The sequence below is a fragment of the Coenobita brevimanus genome, chromosome 47 (assembly GCF_032717465.1).
Source record: "Coenobita brevimanus isolate Jiangsu-jjx chromosome 47, ASM3271746v2, whole genome shotgun sequence".
Taxonomy (NCBI): Eukaryota; Metazoa; Arthropoda; class Malacostraca; order Decapoda; family Coenobitidae; genus Coenobita; species Coenobita brevimanus.
The window spans coordinates 20,183,177-20,199,164 of NC_137000.1; the positions used below are offsets into that span (position 1 = coordinate 20,183,177).

A 15,988-nucleotide genomic window follows, 5' to 3' on the forward strand; every position below is an offset into this window, starting at 1 on the left:
GTTTCTTCCTCTAATGTTTGTCCTCCACATTTTTATCAATTGGGGAATCACTCTGGCCCTGAATTTCGTACCGTGGCATGACATGGCTTTACTGGCCAGGTCACTGATAACAGGTGAATTGCTGAGAAAAGGTCATGCAGGGGGGGGAAAGAGGTCATGCTGGGTAAGGCATTGTCCCTGCTTGGCATCTTGTAGAGGAAGGTGTCCCGTGTATACGTGCCAAAAATCACTCGCGAAAATTGAAAATTGTGCAAATTAGGGACCTTGCAATGTCCTTGCAATGTTGCCGCGTTAATTTACGTCTCCGGGATATGAGTGCACATCATGTGAGGACGTGAATTCACGTCTGCGGGACGGGGCGGGTTAAACACCCCACCTACATTGTCTGATGCAAGATACAAGTAATGCTGTAGGCATTAATAAGAGTTAAAAGGGTTAGGATCACTAAAAAAAAAAAAAAAAAAAAAAGCGTGAAGTAGCCTGGCTGGACGTATTGGGGCTCAGGTTTTTTGGAGAAAAATCAAGTGTGGATGGGGAGGGGGTATACACATGATGAAACTCATCAGATCCCTGATGCTCAGTAGTACTATGTTTCTTGGCAGGATGTGAAAGGATAGATTATGGAGAGGGTGGCTGCGGGGCGCAAGCAGCTGTATATCTAAGTGGTGGCAGGTAACTTTCCATAGTCGTCTGTGCACTCTGTTCTGTCAGTGTCCTCAATAGTTCTCAGTGTGGTTGGAGAACAAAATGTAAGTGATTTGTCAAAAAGAATTTCACATGTTTGTTATCATCAGAATTCATGGCAGTCTTTCATCCTGCATTCCAACACAAGGAATGCTGCCACTCTTGGCATCACAGGGATAACTGCTGGTGGTGACAACTGTCCATATTGCTCCTAATCTTTCCTTGTGGAACATATCTATCAAGTTCTCCACAGTAAGTCCTTTAAGTCAGGGTCCAGCAGGTCTCTGATGTCTTCTCGATCCCAGCAACATACTCTCGATGTGCTTCCTTGTGTCAACCACTTTTCTTAGCAAGCGTTCAACCCTTCATCCATCATGTAGCTTGGCAGCTTCAGATTACACCTTGTCAATCCATACATAGTTCAGCAGCACCTAACTTTGATAACCATATCCCGTGATTCATCAGGTTGTGAATATCATCCAACACAGCATATCAGCCATTCCGTGGCAAAGGGTTACCTGAGATATCACTGTCAACAGCGACAGCTAGCATCTGGTTAACTGCTCAGCGACAAGCATCCTGGAAGTCGGCAATGACTTCTTGGTCCATGGGTTGCTGGTGATATTGGGTGGCGTTAGGTGGTGAGAAAACAACTTCGATGATTGGATGAATGTCATCTAGGTGGCTATGGTGAGCATTTGCGCTGTCAAACAGCACAACAGCAAAGTTTTGATTGCGAAGATGTTTGTCCTGCAATCCATCTTTTGCAAAGTAGATTTGTCAGTCTGAATTTGCAAGTACTACCCAACAGTGTTCTATTAAGCTCAGTCCTCTCACCATCACTTTTAAACCCTTTCCCGCACACCTAGGCCCTTTCTTCTTCAGTAACAGTACGATCATACTGATGACCTATTAATGACTTTACAACACTCCAACTGTCAACAACCAGCATGCCAGTTCCAACAGGACCTAGAACGCTGGCTGAGACAGACTGACTAATTTACCAGCTTAATCACCAATCACACTTCATTCTAGACAGATGCGACTCTCCCTCTTTAACCTCTCACTCCCACTGAGACACATCCCAAAATACTTGGACTTACTTTGGATACACACAATAGGATGGCCCAGTTTTTTTTTCTATTTTCTCCATATTAGAATCCAGGATTTTGGTCTATCTTTGGTGATAGTTAATACATTTAAATTTCAACTAAAGAACAATATTTTGAGGTTGCACAATTCTTGAAAAAATCACTCAATGTCTCTAAATTAACGGCATACTGTAGCAAAAGCAACCACTGCATATTTAATAATTAGGTAAAGCCAAACAGTCACAGAATTTTATAAAATCCAATTTGAAAATTATATGTGACTTAACTGGCTTATGTTTAAAATGCTGAACATTGTGTCATTCCGTATTGCAGCTGTAAGTCCAGCAACAGGGGTGCTTTTTTTCGAATGGGATACTGTTTTCGATGTTCCTGTACGACCTGGAGTAGATATTATTTTTGTTCTTTTTTTTCAGAATAGCACTGAAGTCTCGTATTATATGTTCTCCTCTTTCTGCTGTATCATTCACAACTCTCAGGGACCAAACTGCTCTCTCTGCGTTCTTGAACTCCTCGTTTTCTTTCCACTTTTCGAATGGCATCTCTAGGAATGATGAAGAATGCTTTTGTATTCGTTGTCACCGAATTGCTGAGATGCTTTGCATCATACCTACCATTGGCATCAAGTTGGTTGGGTGGATTCCCAGATCCTTCTTTTTCTTGCGTGTTTTTCACCATCTGTCTCTTCTGCTGTGGAGCAACATTGTGATCGAAGAAGGCAAGGCCTACCATTGCTTCACTTAAGTACCAGAGGTGTCGACTGAATGCAGCCAGTACTGACTGCTTGATGACTGGATTGTTGTATTCTGCCAGCTGATTCAGGATGTTCAGATCATTTGCAGGGGCTTCTGCTGCCATAGGAGCTTCAAACCATGCTCGGATGTAAAGGTCTGATTGAGTAAGAGGAACTGGAGCATTCCAGATACTTCAGATGGCTTCTGTTTGAACTGTGCCTTGAACATCCACATCTTGTAGCAAATTAGAACTCGTTTCATCCAACGAACCCTGTGTAAGGCACCAGGAGCCTGGATGTGAATTCCTTTGGCTGGAGTTTCGCTAAGGAATATAATGGCAAGTTCCCGGAACTCCCTGCAGTTGTCTCTTTGTTGGCAGGTTTCCAGTTTCTACATTGCAAACTGCAATGTGCAGTCCTTGAATGAGGCAACCTTTGGCATCACAGCAGCTGTACTAAAGGAACCAAGATCAATCGAAGACCATTTCTCCTGAAAACATTTGAAGATTGTAATGTCTTGTCCAGATGAGGCTGGCATTATTTTCAATGCAACGAAAACCTGTTCCAAACGATTTCCATATCATGGTGATGGCATGCAAAGTGAAGGGGACTGCCCAAAAGCCCTTCCAATCGGGATGCATGAACCAATGAGGGGCCCTGTATTACTTGATGTTGTGTCAAAACACAGGCCCTTAACATTTTGGGAAATATTCCAATCATCCAGACAGGTTATCACAGCATCAGCCTGGGCTTGACTGTCCCAGAGGCAAGTTTTGTTACACCCAACAGGCGATAAACATCAGTTCCTGTGACAGTCGCAGGCAATTTGTCAACTTTCTCTCGTCCTGTAAGGTCTGGAAACAATTTTCCACCCCATTATACAGGCAGTGGTCCTTAAAAGAAGTCTTAACTTTATCTGCTGTTTTTTTTAACAATATCCAGCTCAATCCTGCATAATCCTTGAACATGCTTGGGGTTTCATTCTCTCAGGACTTATCTTGGAAAGATCATATTACATCTCTTGTACAATCTGCTTCCAAGACATTAGGTGTGCTAAGCCGACTTCACACCTTCTTTACCCCTACACAGATGACTTTATACACGGGTTTTATTTGCCCCTGTGTAGAATACAACTCTCATGTGTGGGGAGACTCCTCACATACAGCTCTTCTCAACAGGGTGGAGGCAAAGGCTTTTTATCTCATTAACTCTCCCCCTCTTTCTTTTTTTTTTTTTTAATGCTAGGAAGAGGGAACTAAAGGCCACGAGCCCGTAATAACTGTTCCTTCCAAGAGAAAAACAAAATACAAGAGAGCCAAATTCAAGATCCGATCATTTTGAGATGCCTGGACACACTGCGTTTCAAAGACTGGAGACCATAGCTAGCAGGAAATACAGACAGAGGGAGGCAGTTCCAGAGTTGACCTGTTGCATAAATGAAGGACTGGGAGTAACGGTTAACTCTTGCATTAGAGAGTTGGACAGAAAAGGGATGAGGGTTTGCTGCTAGACAGGTGCTATGCGCCCATCGTAGAGGTGGAGGAATGCAAGCAGACAGTTCAGAGGAGCGGTGACCACTGAAGTAGCTCCCTTCAACCTCTGTCTCTTCACCGCACTGTTGGATCTTTATCTCTTCTGTCGCTGCTTTAAAGGTCACTGCTCCTCTGAACTGTCTGCTTGCGTCCCTCCACCTCTACGACGGGCATGCAGCACCCGTCTAGCAACAAACTCTCATCCCTTTTCTGTCCACCTGTCTAATGCAAGAGTTAACCGTTACTCCCAGTCCTTTATTTATGCAGCAGGTCAACTCTGGAACTGTCTCCCTCTGTCTGTATTGCCTACTTCCAATAATCTCCAGTCTTTCAAACGTAGTGTGTCCAGGCATCTCTAAATGAACGGATCTTGAATTTGGCTCTCTTTTGAATTGTTTTTTTTTTTTCTTGGAAGGAACAGTTTGTGGGTTCCTGGCCATTGATTCCTTCTTCCTTGCATTAAAAAAAACAGGGAGTTACAACTGGGGGTGCAAAGACAGCTAGATGCTTTCATGGGGGAAATGAAGGAAGAACAACAACAGTTGAAGGAGGAAGTTTATGCTGAGGTAATGCAGCAGAATTGTGAGGCAGACAGCATGTAGTCGACCAGTTGAAGCATGTAGACGGCCATTTGAAGATAATTTGTGAGAGAAATGAGGCTGTAGAGAATTACTGCATTGCTGAGCGTCAGGTTAGTGTACAGGGAGCATTTGAAACAAATAGACAGTGTATGTTGGATCTTGACAAATCCCAAGCATCTAAAGGTAGCATTACAGGGTTGAATAATCAGAATGCAGAAGTTTTAAGTCCTGGGCTTGATAATGATGCACCGATTTTTAGGCACCAAACCAGTGAAGTGCATGGCTATAATGGGGATCCAAAAAAAAAAAAAAAAAAAAACTCAGGATTTTGATGGTAGAGTATCTTGGGAAGCTTACTGTGTCCAGTTTGAGCCACTTGCTGATCAGAATGGTTGGGATGATAGGCAGAGGGCATTCCAGCTGGCTACTAGCCTCAGGGGTGCTACAGTGGAAATTCTGGGCCAGATGTCAGAGATGGAGAGAAACAGTTATGAGTCCTTAGTAGAAGTGCTGGAGCACAGATATGGAACTATGTACCAGACTGAGGTGTACAGAGCAAGAATCCAGATCCGTGTATTGGTTCAAGGCGAATCCCTACAGCAGCTTATTCATGACCTGGAGAGTATGGCATACAAGACGTACCCTGAAGCAGCACCTAACCTGTTGGCCATTCTTCTGAGGGATCAGTTCATCAATGCTTTTAATAGTTCAGAGTTGAAAGTGCAAATGAAGCAGGTACAACTAAGAAGCGTGCAAGAAGCACTAGCCAGAGCTCTAGAATTTGAGCCTTACATCAGGTCCAGTAAGTCCACTTTTCAGGTCGTAGTGCGGGATTCAAGGCAAGAAACAGGCAGGTATGTGAAATGGAAATATTCAAAGGAAGTTGCTGGTTCTGTGAAAAGCAAGGACATAGGAAAGAGGACTGCTACAGGAGGAAGAGGGAACAGGAGAAGACCGGAGAGGCTGCTGGTTCGTTTACAAACGGAAGAAGGGGGAAGAACAAAGAAGTGAAAGGAAATCTACAGCTGTAATGAATGAGTGTTGGACATATGGTGAGGAGGGACACTTCAGTTCTGAGTGTTCAAAAAAGAAAAAGGACAGCAAGAAGAAGGCTGCAGAAGACGAGAGGGATGAGAGGAAATTAGTAAAGGCTGGTGACCAACCAGCCAGTTTTTCCCAAGAAGCCCCACCATTAAGGAAATGTAAGAGAACCTTGATTGATAGTGTGCAAGAAGACTGAAAAACAGTTGGCAAGCAGTGTACTGGGATTGGGAATCTTACCCGTACTGTAATGACAGGGCCAGTGTCAGCTGAAGAAGACCTGAAGAGGATGCAGATGGAGGATGCCGATTTACAACCAGTGCTAGAATGGCTGCAGCAGAGTACAGTGCGACCATCTTGGGAAGAGGTTTCCAGATTGAGCCTTGTGACCAAGAGCTATTGGAGTCAGTGGGACCTTCTTCGTTTGAACAACGGACTGCTGGAACGTCAGTGGGAGACACTCAATGGCCTCAGAAGTATAAGCAACTGGTGGTTCTGAAGAAAATGAGGTCCGAGGTCATGGATGAGTCCCATATCCAGATCATTAGAGGGTGCCTGGGAGTGAAGAGAACTCTAAGCTGGCTGCAACAGAGGTTCTACTGGACTGGCATGCATCAGGACGCTGGAGAGTGGTGTTGGGTCTGTGAGGTATGCTGTGCCAAGAAGGGACCTAAGAAACATGGTTGCACCCCTCTTCATCTGTATCAAGTGGGTGCAGCGATGGAAAGAGACGCAGTGGACATTGCTGGACCTCTGCCACTCACTGAAAGAGGAAACTGGTAGATACGTGTCACCACAGACTGCTTCATATAGTGGCCAGAAGCCTTTGCCATTCCCGATCAAGAGGTCATGGCTGTTGCTCAGATGTTGGTTAACCAGCTTTTCTGTCATTTTGGGATCCCACAAGAGCTACAGTCAGACCAGGGTAGAAACTTTGAGTCTGCTGTGTTCCGTGAGTGCTGTAAGTTACTGGGGATCAAGAAGACCAGGACAACCCCACTAAGGCCACAGGTAGATGGGGTGGTGGAGAAATTCAACTGGACCCTGGGACAAGAACTGGCCAAGTACTGCATGGAGGGACAAATGCAATGAGACAAGAAATCACCTGCATTGCTGATGGCATATCGGTCTACATTTCACGAGTCTACCAGCTGCACCCTTGCAAAACTGATGCTGGGCCACAAGTTATGTTTAGCCATTGACTTGTTAATGGGAAGACCTCCTGGTGAGGAGCTGCCTACAGACACCTCTAGCTATGTGAAGCATCTTCAGGAAAGGCTGGCTGAATTATGTCATCAAGTGCAAGAAGCTCTAAAGATTTCAGGCTAAGTGATGAAGTCCAAGTATGATGCCGAGGTAAGTGAAGTGAGCTTCAAGGGTGGTGACAAGGTTTGCTGTTACATACCTCAGCAGGAGGGACAGTCACCGAAGCTGGAGATCCTGTGGGATGGGCGTTACACTATGTTGGACCGCCTATCAGATGTAACATACCGGATTCGAGGAGACAGGAAGTCTCGCCAAAGGTGGTACAAGTGAACCATCTGTGACAGTACCATGGGCCAGGACAGTACAGCTGGGATGTCTCCGAGGAATCGTGCTCACCCACAACTGAGGATGTTGAGGAGGACCATGGAGCTGATGTACAAGAGGATGGTGACAGTTTCCTGGGGGAAGAAGTGAATCAGGAAGAGGACCATGACATTCCAGGAGGAGTGGACTGTGTGGAAGAGCAGGGACGTCATCAGAAATGGCATAGAAGACCTGAAAAGTTGAAGGATTGTTTTGTGTATAATTTGATATATCATTAGGATTAATGTATGTATTGTGTAGTTTTATCAAGACAACAAAGGACTAGGGAGGGGGTAGTGTTGTGAAGTGGGATTTCCCACCTAGGTAGCGCTGGAGTATTCCTGACAATTCTCGAATTTTACTGCAACGTGTCAGATTTGCCAGTTAGCCTGCTATTTGTAAGTGGAGTTATTTTGTAAAATTATGCATTAAATTTTATTCTCTTTTCTCTCCATAAAGTTTTATTTATGTGATTCATTGTTAAATTATGTAATTTAATTTAAGTTTGTATGCTGAAGAATTTAGAGTGCTACGTGATGTAAGATAACTCTGGCATATTTTGGACGTCTCTTATTCAGCAACTGTGATAGCTAGAGTGTAGTAGATGATTTGAGTCTAATGGAAGATTACATAAGATTGAGGAAGAGACTAGAGGAGTTTCAGTTAAGTTTGAGTTTAGTCTGACTTGTGGCCTTGCGATGTGAACGTAGGTCTGGTAATTGTGATATCTGTGAAGTGTAGTTGGAGAGCATACTGTGTAATCAGTTGATAAATAAAGGTAGCACACATGAGAAGCTTGTTTACATTTAATGCCTGTGCTGCTCTGTGTTGTTGTACACTGAAAGGCTGCTTCTAGGAAGAACAACTCACTGGGCAACGTTCATCCTATACTGAACTACTTATGTTGGAGCCTGTGGCAGTGTGGGATGGGGACATAACAATACAGTAACTAAATGGCTTTATAGTGTTACGTCCCCTTCCATGTTGCCACAGGCTCCAACTGCAGCAGATCAGTATAGGAAGGATGTTGTCCAGTGAGGTGTCCTTCCTATGGTCTGTCTTTCGGTGTGCAGCACACAAGAGCTCAGGCACTGTAAATAAGCTCTGGCTTCTTAAGTTCTCTAGCTTGATTTTCCAAATAATTACACTTAATGCTTGCCAACTTTAGTTCTCTATTTTCACAAGTACCAAAGATATACAAACTTCACTAACTGCACTGCCACTTAATGTTTGCCAGCAACACTTTACAATTTTCACAAGTACCAAAGACATACAATCTTCACTAGCTGCAATAACACTTTACTGTTTGCCAACAACATTTCACTATTTTCACATGTACTGAAGATACACAAACTGAGATATATTTACATAATTTAACAAATAATCACATAAACAAAATGTTATAGAGAAAAAGAGCATAATAATAATGTACAGATTATAAAATAACTGCACTCACAAACAGCAAGCTAACTGGCAACTCTGGTGTATAACAGTACTACTAGAATCATCAGGAATTCTCCAGCACAATTTAACTGGGAATACAGCTTCGCAGCACTACTCCCTACTTAGGCCTTTGTTGTCCCGACAAAATTACACATTGTACACAAAGATAACCCTTAATCTAAACTAAAGATTTAATTATAAATAAATTAACCCTTCAATGTATCAGGTTTTCTCCTATGGTGCTTCCAGTGACATCCTTGCTCATCCACACAGTCCACTCCTCCTGGGATGTCTTGGTCCTCCTCCTGATTCGCTTCTCTTGGGAAACTGTCACCATCCTCTTGCACTCCAGGTCCTTGGTCCTCCTCAACACCTTCGGCTGCGGGAAAGTATGATTCCTTGGAGACATCCCAGCTGTACTGTCCTGGCCCATGGTACTGTCACAGACGGTTCATGTGTACCACTTCTGGGTGAGATTTCCTGCCTCCCCAAATCCTGTACGTTACATCAGATAGGTGCTCCAACACAGTGTAAGGCCTGTCCCACAGGCTCTGCAGCTTCAGTGACTCTCCCTTCTACAGCTGAGGATTTTATGACCAAACAATGTCATCATCCTTGAAGCTCACCTCGCTTGCTTTGGTATCATACGTGCACTTCATCACCTCTCCTGAAAACTTAAGGGCACCTTGCACTTGACAATGTGCCTCAGCCAGCCTTCCTTGAAGATGCATTGCATAGCTGGTGTTTGTAGGCAGCTCTTCACCAGGTGGTCTCCCATTAACAAGTCAATGGGTAAACGTATTTCGTGGCCCAGTATCAGTTTTGCATGGGTGTAGCCAATAGACTCATGGGATGCAGACCAATATGCCATCAACAACGCAGGCAATTTCTGGTCCTACTCAGTTTGTCCTTCTGCAGTACAGGCATACCCCAGTTTAACAATGTAATTGGTTAGGTAAAACCCCATCGTTAGGCAGGGTATCGTATATCGGGGTACTTTTAACACGTAATGTGGAGTGTTTACCAACCTTGGGTTTCCCCCCAAACCAAGCCCAAAATCCACCTAAATGAGTCCCATAACAAGTTTAAAGCCAATCTAAACAGTTGTCAAGGAAGCTAATCTAAGCCTAACACCTGTAAATAACTCACTAAAACCAACAAAGAAAATCTGAAAATAATCAAATATAAGTCTGGAAAAAAACAAAAAAAAAACAAGCTTAGTAAACTGTGCCCCAAAATGACAACATTCATCCCACCTTATGGCTAAAACACATTAATCAAGTCTAAAAACATAAACACACAATTTAACCCTTTCATGCACAATGACTCAAAACGAGTCAAAATGGTGTTATGGTCAGACTCAAATATGAAGTCTGTTTGAGTGGGGCCCGAGAGGGGATTTCCCTCTCTACAGCTCTGTCGCATCAACCCCAGTACGTATCTGTCTCTCTGTCATATGTCAGCTATTTACTATTTGAAATGTATATTAAATATTCTGTACTTATTAAATATATTAAATAAGGCTATATAGTGCTATGAATGTGTGGCTTTTTAGGATAATAGCAATGATTTGTATAAATTCCACACCATGTGACAACGTCGCTTTCCGATGTTGCCAGAGGTCAAGGACATCCACCTCAGACTACAGGTGACTGGTCACTTCCTCCCTAATCCCCACCCACGATGGCAGCTACTCCGACTCGCTCTCATGTGCTCCACAGTCGGGAGAAAGACCTTATTTACAATGTGAACAAGTATTTTCTAGAAGAAAGATCAGAGAGAGGACTTATGCCTACTGGGGAAACCTCTATAAAAAAAAATGCGCCAAGACTTTTACCTCAGTGGTGGTGTAGAAAAAAGGTCGAAACAATATAGAAGAAAACACAACTTATATATATATATATAAACTTTCTCAATCAACTGAGAGAGAGAGAGAGAGAGAGAGGGGGGGGAGGTTTGGCAGAGCTGTAGAGAGGGAAATCCCCATGCGGGCCCCACCCAAACGGACTTCATATTTGAGTCTGACCATAGTCTAAAGAGGAACCAATCATGCACTATGACACACTTGCAATGCTGGTCTGAACGAATGCCGATTAGGCAATTCTAGACAAAAATTATGTTTCAGTATGAAATGCATCAATATTTGGTGCATCATGGGGGAGGGTGTCTATTTCAAGGCCAACACTCTCAAACAGTTGGCATTCTCCTGGAATTTAGTTCAGGGGGGAGGGGAGACGCGTGCGATATTTGGCGATTTACTCAGAAACTATTGGTGGTATCAGAATCCCAACAACACCACATGATAGCTCATGAAATTCTGCATCTAGACATAAGCTTAGCTCTTGCATCATGCAGGCAAAATTTTGTGCTACAGTGTAGGGCAGATATTTTCATTGTTGAACAACAGAATTCTCACCACATAATGGTACTTTCAGAGAACTTTTACTCATCAGTTTTGTGCAATTTTATTAGCTTATCATATAGTGTAAACATCAAGGAAGATGATGGTATACAATTTATACCATTATAGCCAATTTCTGGGGCAAACAAAATACGTGGGAACATATTCCTTTGTGTACGAGTCTGGACTGCTCTCATGGTATTTTCTCTGATCATGTCACACACACATACAGAAAACTGGTGCAAGAGGGGGTTAGGTCTTAAAAATCATCAAAATCGGTAAAAAACAAAAATAAAAACCCATCGTTAAACCAGAGTTTCACCATCATTAGGCAGCATATGATGGAGTTTCTACCCCCATCGTTAAGCTGGGGTACCTCATCTAGGGGTATCAGATATGGAGGTATTATTGTACTTGGCCAGTTCTTGTCCTAGGGTCCAGTTGAATTTCTCCACCATCCCACCCGACTGTGGCCTTAGTAGGGTTGTCCTGGACATCTTGATCCACAGTAACTTGCAGTGCTCATGGAATACAGCAGACTCAGAGTTTCTTTCTGGTCTGAATGTAGCTCCTGTGGCATCCCAGAACAACAGAAAAACTGATCAACCAACACCTGGGCAACAGTCGTGGTCTCTTGATCGGGAATGGCATAGGCTTCTGACCACTTCGTTAAGTAGCCCATGGCGACACATATATACAAATTTCCTCTTTCAGTGAGTCGCACAGGTCCAGCAATGTCCATTGCCACTCTTTCCATCGGTGCACCCACTTGGCACAGCTGAAGAGGGTTGCAACCATGTTTCGTCGGTCCCTTCTTGTCACAGCATACATCACAGGCTGGACACCACTCTTCAACATCCCGCAGCATCCTGGTCCAGTAGAACCTCTGTCGCAGCCGACTTAGAGTTTTCTTTACTCCCAGGTGCCCACTAGTGATCTGGTTAGAGACTCATCCAAGATCTCGGACCTCATCTTCTTCGGAACTACCAGTTGCCAATACTTGCTGAGGCCATTGGGTGTCTCCCACTGACACTTTAGTAGTCCGATGTTCAACTGAAGAAGATCCCAATGACTCCAGTAGCTCTTAGTCTCAGGGCTGAACCTGGAAACCTCTTCCCAAGATGGTCGCACTGTACTCTGCTGCAGCCACTCTAGCACTGGTTGTAAATCTGCATCCTCCAAATGCATCCTCTGCAGGTCTTCTTCATCTGGCGCTGGTGTTGTCACTGCAGTATGGCTGCATTTCTTGATGTGATCTTATTACTAAACTGCCAACACTGATTTGGGTCACAAGGCCGATGACTCAGGCTGTCAGCATTGTCATGTACCCACCCAGGATGGTGCTGAACCTCATAATTTTGCTAGTCTAGCTTTCTGACCCAGAGTGCCAGTTGTCCTTCCAGATTCTTTATCGTCTTCAGCCACTTCAGTGCCACATGGTCTGTCCTGATGATGAAGTAGGACCTATACAAGTACTATAGGGTCGGAAGAAATCAAGGCTCTTCATCACTGCCAAGAGCTCCTTATGGGTCACACAGTAGTTCTGTTCTGGTGGGATAAGCTTCTTGCTGTAATATGCAACCACACACTCCTGCTGCTTTAGCTCAGCGTATACAGCCTCGTTCAACTGTTGTTGCTCTCTCTTCATCTCCACCATGAAAAACATCTAGCTGTCCTTGCATCCTTAGCTGTAACTTCCTTTGTTGCTCCGGTAATACCTGTTGAAGCTGTTCGTATTGTTCTTTCTGTTTTTCTCTTTATGCCTTTAGCTGTTCACTCTGTGCTTGCAATTGTTCTTTGATTTCTTCATTTTGTGCCTGTACTTGTCCTGTGAGTTCTTTCTGTCCTTCATTCTGTGCCTTTAGTTGTACTCTTTGTGCTTGCAATAGCTTCAAGACTCCAGCCAGTGATGCCTCCTGTTGTCTAGCTTGACTTTCTGCTTCCATGTTGAAGGTTTGACTCACTGCAGCACTTAATGATCCACACTCTTTACACCACTATTATGTCCCCGTCCCATACTGCCACAGGCTCCAACAGCAGTAGATCAGTATAGGAAGGATGTTGCCCAGTGAGTTCTTCCCATGGTCAGCCTTTCGGTGTGCAGTACACAAGAACAGCTCAGGCGTCATAAATAAATACTGGCTTCTTAAGTTCACTGCCTTCATATTCCAAATAATTACACTTAATGCTTGCCAACTTAACTTTTTTCACAAGTACCGAAGATACAGTATTCAAGCTTCACTAACTGCATTGACAATGCTTGCCAGCAACACTTCGCTGTTTTCAAAGCTACCGAAGATATACAAGCTTCTCTAACTACACTGACACTTAATGCTTGCCAGCAACACTTCACTGTTTTCACGAGTACCGAAGCTATACAGTTTTCACTAACTGCTATAACACATAAATGAAACATTATGGAAAAAAAGAGCATAAAAACTAATGTACAATTTACAGAATAACTGCACTCGCAAACAGCAGGCTAACTGGCAACTATGACACGTAACGGTACTACTCGAATCATCTAGAATTCTTCAGCACAATTTAGCTCGCAAATCCTGCTTAACAACAGATTATAAATTATCTCGTTAGACTTATTTGAAGTACTGAAGTTTAAATAAGCATGATTACCTTGATAACAAGTAATGTCAAGGTACTGAAAAAGCAAAATGACAAAACTGACAATGCATTTTATAATGCTCTGATTTCTGTATGTCTGCTTGCTTGTTACCGTAACACAGCAAAAACAGGCGCATGCAGTGCAATTTTGTTAGAGCAAGATTCTGTTAAAATGCTATAGCTTGAAGAACAAAACAATTTCCAGTCCAACTGGGGCATCGGTTCCCCGAGTTATGACTCAATTGCCCTGGCCACCAACTCTCCAAAGCTGCCAATTCTCACCAGACAATTGAATACATTAAAAGTCGGTCAGCTAAACTACTTTCTTTTATGTGCTTTAAGTATCATGTAGTCACAAATTAAATTTTATTAACATATTTACTCACTACAGTGACGAAAAAATGCTCGCTTATGAGTTGTAAAAGGAAATTACCAAAGTATGTTAGCATACCGTCTCATTTAAGGGACCAACCACATTCTTAGCTCAGTCAACGATGTTCATACTCTCATTATTTGAATGAAATGTAAAATTCATATCCATGTATCAACAACATATATAAAACTAATATAAAGTAATTTGATTGCAAGATGTGAATAGACCTCAGGTGAAGACCGTACACAGTGACTCATTCGTCGCACGATTGAGGGACTTTCAGAGTGTCGTCTGCCACCTAGCTGGCGTGGACATAGGTATGAATAAGCCTAGATGACGCATGACACTACTTTAGGTGCGTCTGCGCGGCCGCCGTCTTGGAACGGTTGAGGCAGAAAATGTCGTGTTCCTGACAATGGGCAAAGTTGACCACCATTTACTAGAAACACAGCAACACTGCTGCTTTTGGGTGTAGAAAGCGTCGGAATACGTCTATGGTGGCACCGGTACACGGGCAGCTCATCTATCTGGTTATGCAAACGTCCTCAGCTGCTTTCCTGTCCCCCGAAAGGAAGATGGTGGGTTGCAGAAGGGAAATTAAAGCCTCCAGTCCACCGAGTTCACGTTTCAGATGAATCAGAAACCACAACCATTACCACCACAACAACAACCACCACAACAACAACCACCACAAGAACAACAACCACCACAAGAAAACAACCACCACAAGAACAACCACCACAAGAACAACAACCACCACAAGAAAACAACCACCACAAGAACAACCACCACAACAACAACCATCACCATACCAACCACCATCATAACAACCACCACCATAACAACCACCACCACAACAACCACCACCATAACAACAACCATCACCATAACCACCACCACAACCACCACCACCATAATAACAACCATCACCATAACAATAACCATCACCATAACAACCACCACCACAACAGCCACCACCATAACAACCACCACAACAACACCCATCACCATAACAACCACCATCACCATAACAACCACCATCATAACAACCACCACCATAACAACCACCACAACAACAACCACCACCATAACAACAACCATCACCATAACAACCACCACCACAACCACCACCACCATAACAACAACCATCACCATAATCACCACCACAACAACCACCACCACAACAACCACCACCATAACAACAACCTTCACCATAACAACAACCATCACCATAACAACCACCACCATAACAACAACCATCACCATAACAACAACCACCATAACAACAACCATCACCATAACAACAACCATCATAACAACCACCACCATAACAACAACCATCACCATAACAACAACCATCATAACAACCACCACCATAACAACAACCTTCACCATAACAACAACCATCACCATAACAACCACCACCATAACAACAACCATCACCATAACAACAACCACCATAACAACAACCATCACCATAACAACAACCATCATAACAACCACCACCATAACAACAACCATCACCATAACAACCACCACCACAACAACCATCACCATAACAACAACCACCACCATAACAACAACCATCACCATAACAACCACCATCATAACAACCACCACCATAACAACCACCACAACAACAACCACCACCATAACAACAACCATCACCATAACAACAACCATCACCATAACAACAACCATCACCATAACAACCACCACCACAACAACCACCACCATAACAACAACCATCACCATAACAACAACCATCACCATAACAACAACCATCACCATAACAACCACCACCACAACAGCCACCACCATAACAACCACCACAACAACAACCATCACCATAACAACCACCATCACAATAACGACCATCACCACAACAACGACCACCACAAAA

The 15,988-nt window shown here is 43.5% G+C and overlaps 1 protein-coding gene across 1 annotated transcript in view; it reads left to right on the top strand.

Moving 5' to 3' along the window:
• The window catches only part of LOC145399112 (solute carrier family 23 member 1-like), a 753,597-nt gene that overhangs the window by 39,066 nt on the left and 698,543 nt on the right, over positions 1-15,988 (top strand). The gene's annotated exons all lie outside the window — the stretch shown is intronic.